Source organism: Rhinopithecus bieti, unplaced genomic scaffold, assembly GCF_001698545.2.
Source record: "Rhinopithecus bieti isolate Rb0 unplaced genomic scaffold, ASM169854v2 scaffold_4666, whole genome shotgun sequence".
Classification (NCBI taxonomy): Eukaryota; Metazoa; Chordata; class Mammalia; order Primates; family Cercopithecidae; genus Rhinopithecus; species Rhinopithecus bieti.
Genome location: NW_016804530.1, coordinates 637,963 through 643,962, shown reverse-complemented (window position 1 = coordinate 643,962; position 6,000 = coordinate 637,963). Strand labels below are relative to the sequence as shown.

Genomic DNA, 6,000 nt, shown 5'->3' with positions numbered 1-6,000 from the left:
GAGACGGAGTCTCGCTCTGTCGCCCAGGCTGGAGTGCTGTGGCCGGATCTCAGCTCACTGCAAGCTCCGCTTCCCGGGCTCACGCCATTCTCCTGCCTCAGCCTCCCGAGTAGCTGGGACTACAGGCGCCTGCCACCTCGCCCGGCTAGTTTTTTGTAGTTTTTAGTAGAGACAGGGTTTCACTGTGTTAGCCAGGATGGTCTCGATCTCCTGACCTCGTGATCCGCCCGTCTCGGCCTCCCAAAGTGCTGGGATTACAGGCTTGAGCCACCGCGCCCGGCCTAATTTTGTGTCTTTTAACAAATCTCTCCCTGTCCCTCTTTTTCCTCTACCCTTCCTAGCCTCTTGTGTCCTCTGTTCTACTTTGGTTTCTGTAAGATCAACTTGTTTTAGCTTCTGCACGAGTAAGAACATGAGGTGTTTAACTTTCTGTTCCTAGCTTATTTCACTTAATATCCTCCGTTTCCATCCATGTTGCTGCAAATGACAATATTTTATTCTTTTTTATGACTGAATAGTATTCCATTTGTGTGTATATACCACATTTGCTTAATCCATTCATCTCGTTGGACACCTAGATTGATTCCATGTATTGGCTATTGTGAATAGTGCTGCAGTAACCATGAGGGTGCAGAGGTCTCTTTGATGCACTGATTTTCTTTCCTTTGGATAAATGCCCAGTAGTGGGTTTGCTGGGTCATGCAGTAGTCCTATTTGTAGTTTTTTGAGGAACCTCCATACTCTTCTCCATAGTGGCTATACTAGTTTACATTCTCACCTACAGTATGTAAGTGTTCCCTTTTCAGCCGGGTGCGGTGGCTCACACCTGTAATCCCAGCACTTTGGGATGCCAAGGTGGGCGGATCACGAGGTCAGGAATTCGAGATTAGCCTGGCCAATATGGTGAAACCCCGTCTCTACTAATAATACAAAAATTAGCCAGGCTTGGTGGTGCGCACCTGTAGTCCCACCTACTTGGGAGACTAAGGCAGAAGAACTGCTTGAACCCAGGAGGTTGCAGTGAGCCGAGATGGTGCCATTGCCCTCCAGCCTGGGCAACAGTGAGATTCCATCTCAATAAAATAAAATAAAATTAAAAGTGTTCCCTTTTCTCTGCTTCCTTGCCAGCATTTGTTACCTTTTTTTTTTTTTTTGTCTCTTTGACAATAGCCACCTACCTAACGAGTAAGATGACACCTCATTGTGATTTTCATTTACATTTCCCTGATAGTGATGTTGAGCATTTTTTCATATATTTGTTAGCCATTTGTATGTCTTCTTTTGAGAAATGTCTATTCAGAGAATTTGCTCCCCCTACTTTTTTTTTTGAGACAGGTCTCACTCTGTCACCCAGGCTGGAGTACAGTGGTGGGATTTCAGCTCACTGAAACCTCTGCCTCCCAGGCTCAAGCCATCCTCTCAGTGCAGCCTCCAGAGTAGCTGAGACTCCAGGCACACACCACCATGCTTGGCTAATTTTGTGTAGAGACAGGATTTCACCATGTTGCCCAGTCTGATGTTAAATTCCTGGACTGAAGCCATCTCCGCCTCAGCTTCCCAAAGTTACCCCTTTTTTAATTGGATTTTTTGTTTGTTTTTTTCTATTGAGATGTTTGAGTTCTTTGTATATTCTGCATATTAACCCCCTGTCAGATAGTTTGCACATATTTTTTGTAATACTTGTAATCCCATTCTTTTTTTTTTTTTTTTTGAGATGGAGTCTTACTCTATCACCCAGCCAGGAGTGCAGTGGTACAATCTTGGCTCACTGCAACCACCACCTCCCGGGTTCAAGCGATTCTCCTGCCTCAGCCTCCCAAGTAACTGGGATTACAGGTGTATGCCACCATGCCCAGCTAATTTTGTATTTTTAGTAGAGATGGGGTTTCACCATGTTGGCCAGGCTGGTCTTGAACTCCTAATCTCAAGTGATCTGACTGCCTTGGCTTCCCAAACTGCTGGGATTACAGGCATGGGCCACTATGCCCACCCAGCCTGTAATCCCATTCTATAGGTTGTCTTTTTGCTCTGTAGATTGTTTGCTGAGCAGAAACTTTTAAGCTTGAGATTATCCTATTTGTTTATTTTTGGTTTTGTTGCCTGTGCTTTTGATGTTTTATTCGTAAAATATTTTCCTAGACTTTTGAAGTATTTCTTCTCGTAGCTTTCTAGTTTTGGGTCTTACATTTAGGTCTTTGATCCATTTTGAGTTGATATTGTATAGGGTGAGAGGTGGAGGGTCTAGTTTCATTTTTCTGTATGTAGATACTCACTTTTCCCAGCACCATTTATTAAAGAGGGTGTCCTTTCCCCAGTGTTCTTGGACCCTTTGTCAAAAATAAATTGGCACTGGGTGTGATGGCTCACACCTGTAATCTCAGCACTTTGGGACTCCAGGACAGGTGGATCACTTGAGCCTAGGAGTTCAAGACCATCCTGTGCAATGTGGCAAAACCCCATCTCTACAAAAACTTAGCCAGATGGTAGCGTGCCCTTGTAGTTGCAGCTCCTCAGGAGGCTGAGGTGGGAAGGAAGATCACCTGAATCAGGATGCAGTGAGCTGTGATTACATCACTATACTCCAGTGGGGCAACAGAATGAGACTGTGTCTTAGGTAGGTAAGTAGGTAGGTAGGTAGGTAGGTAGGTAGGTAGGTAGGTAGATAGGTAGATAAAATAGCTTAATAACTTAATACTCTGTTCTGTTCCATTGGCCTGTGTGTCTGTCTTTATGCCAGTACCATGCTGTTTTGGTTACTATAGCTTTGTGGTTTATTTTGAAGTCTGGTGATGTGATGCCTCCAGCTTTGTTCTTTTTGCTCAGTATCGCTTTGGCTAGTTGGAGTCTTTTGTGGTCCTATACAAATTTTAAGATATTTTTCCTATTTATGTGAATAATGTCACTGGTATTTTGATAGGGCCTGTGTGCATTTTAGCATGTTCTTCTGTCCTCCGTTCTCAGTCTTTTTCTGCAAATTGGTAACTGGATTTAGAGACTTAATCAGATTTAAGTTTTATTTTTTGGGAGTAGTACAAGATAATTTTATTTTTTTTATTTTTTTTTTTGAGACGGAGTCTTACTCTGTCGCCCGGGCTGGAGTGCAGTGGCCGGATCTCAGCTCACTGCAAGCTCCGCCTCCCGGGTTTACGCCATTCTTCTGCCTCAGCCTCCCGAGTAGCTGGGACTACAGGCGCCCGCCACCTCGCCCGGCTAGTTTTTTTGTATTTTTTAGTAGAGACGGGGTTTCACAGTGTTAGCCAGGATGGTCTCGATCTCCTGACCTTGTGATCCACCCGTCTCGGCCTCCCAAAGTGCTGGGATTACAGGCTTGAGCCACCGCGCCCGGCCAAGATAATTTTATAGAAGCAAAGCAGTGAATGGTACCATAATCAAATATAATACCTGTATTAGATCGTTCTCATGCTGCCATGAAGAAATATCTGAGATAACTAATTTATAAAGGTGGGAGGTTTAATTGACTCACAGTTCTGCATTTTTGGAGAGGCCTCAAGAAACTTGAAATCATGGTGGAAGGGGAAGCAAACATGTGCTTTCTCACATGGCGGCAGGAAAGAAAGTGCAAAGTGAAGTGGGGGAAAGCCCCACGTAAAACCATGAGATCTCTTGGGAACTCATTCACTATCATGAGAACAGCATGGGGAACTACCCCCATAAACTAATCACTTTCCGTGAGGTCCCTCCCACGACACGTGGGTCTTACGGGACCTGCAATTGAAGATGTGATTTAGGTGGGGGCACAGCTAAACTGTATCAATACCTATGTTTTGTCGTTCTTATTGTTGTTGAGACAGAGTGTCACTCTGTCGCCCAGGCTGGCGTGCAATGGCGAGATCTCAGCTCACTGCAACCTCTGTCCCCTGGGTTCAAGCGATTCTCATGCCTCAGCCTCCCGAGTAGCTGGGACTACAGGCACACGCCGCCACACCTGGCTAATTTTTGTATTTTTAGTAGAGACAGGGTTTCACCATGTTGTCCAAGCTGGTCTCAAATTCCTAACCTTAGGTGATCCACCCACCTTGGCCTCTCAAAGTGCTGTGATTACAGGCGTGAGTCACCGCACCTGGCCATCAATACCTATGTTGGAACTATCCGGGAGTTTTATTTCTTTTTTTTTTTTTCTTTTTTTGAGACGGAGTCTCGCTCTGCCGCCCAGGCTGGAGTGCAGTGGCCAGATCTCAGCTCACTGCAAGCTCCGCCTCCCGGGTTCACGCCATTCTCCTGCCTCAGCCTCCGGAGTAGCTGGGACTACAGGTGCCTGCCACCTCGCCCGGCTAGTTTTTTGTATTTTTTTTTAGTAGAGACGGGGTTTCACCGTATTAGCCAGGATGGTCTCGATCTCCTGACCTCGTGATCCGCCCGTCTCGGCCTCCCAAAGTGCTGGGATTACAGGCTTGAGGCACCGCGCCCGGCCTATTTCTTTCTTTCTTTCCTGTCCTGTCCTGCCCTTTCCTGTCCTGTCCTGTCCTGTCGCCCTGGCTGGAGTGCAATGGCATGACTGACCGGCAACGCGCTCCACCTGCCGGGTTCAAAGTGATTCTCCTGCCCTCGCCTCCCAAGTACGCTGGGATTACAGCCACCTGCCACCACAACCCCCCGGCTGGTTTTTTTTTTTTTTTTTTTGAGATGGGAGTCCTCGCTCTGCCGCCCCAGGCTGGAGTGGGGGCAGTGCCGGATCCAAGCTTCGGCTTCAAGCTCCGCCTCCAAGGGTTCCCGCCCATTCTCCCGTCTACACTCAGGCCTCCCGAGTAGCCCTGGGACTACAGGCGCCCGCCACCGCGCCCCCCGCTATTTTTTTGTATTTTGTAGAGAGCGGGGTTTCGGCCTGTTAACAGGAGGGCTCGATCTCCTGACCCTCGATGATCCCCGCCCGCTCGGCCCTCCCCAAAGTGGCTGGGATTACAGCTTGAGCCACCGCGCCAGGCCGATTTTTGTAATTTTTAGTAGAGATGGCATTTTCGCTGTGTTGGCCAGGCTGGTCTGAAACTCCTGAGTCCCCAGAGATCCCTCCCTGCCTCAGCCTCCCAAAAGTGCTGGGATTATAGACGTGAGCCATTGTACCCGGCCGAGAGCCTGTCTTTAAAGATGGCTTCTACTGCGCGGGCGCGGTGGCTCAAGCGCTGTAATCCAGCACTTTGGGAGGCGAGACGGGCCGGACCCACGAGGTCCAGGAAATAGACCCAATCGCCTGGCAGCACTGTGAAACCCCGTCCTCTAACTAAAAAATACAAAAAACTAGCCGGGCGAGGTGGCGGCCGCCGTAAGTCCCAGCTATTGCGGCGGGTGAGGCCCCCAGGAGAATGGCTCTGAACCCGGGAGGCGGAGCCTTGCAGTGAGCTGAGATCTGCCCACCTGGCACCTCCAGCCTGGGTGACGAGCGAGAGCTCCGTCTCAAAAAAAAAAAATAAAAAAAAAAAAAAGATTGCTTCTAACCTTTTGGCTGTTGTGATTAATGCTTCTACCTTACTTTTATAGTTACCCCATGCCCTGCAAATATGTTCACACTTGACTTTCATTTCTTTAAACATATTCTTTTTAGCATATACAGCTGTGTGTGTGTAAAGAAAAAGGAGTATGTGGGAACAGTCTGTTCGTTCTTCACAATTTTGCAGTAAACTTCAAATTGTTCTAAAAAAATAAAATCCAGGAGTCTGAGTGTGGTAGCTTACACCTATAATCCCAGCATTTTGGGAGGCTTAGTTGAGAGGAATGCTTAAGCCCAGGAGTTCAAGACAGCTTAGGCAACATAGCAAGACCCTATTTCAAGTAAACAAAAAAATAAAAATTTTTAAAAAGTATATTAAAATGTGTGTGTGTGTCTATATGTATATATATATGTGTGTGTGTGTGTGTGTGTGTGTGTGTGTGTGTGCGCGCTTTAGCCTCAGTGCAGGTATTCTGAAGCAAGAGATCAAGAATGAAATCAGGCCAGCAGGCCAGATACAGTGGTGCATGTCTGTAATACCACCACTTTAGGGGGCT

The 6,000-nt window shown here is 47.1% G+C and overlaps 1 protein-coding gene across 22 annotated transcripts in view; it reads left to right on the top strand.

The window, feature by feature from the left end:
• Positions 1-6,000, top strand: part of SFI1 (SFI1 centrin binding protein) — a 122,235-nt gene that overhangs the window by 21,093 nt on the left and 95,142 nt on the right. The window lies entirely within an intron of this gene.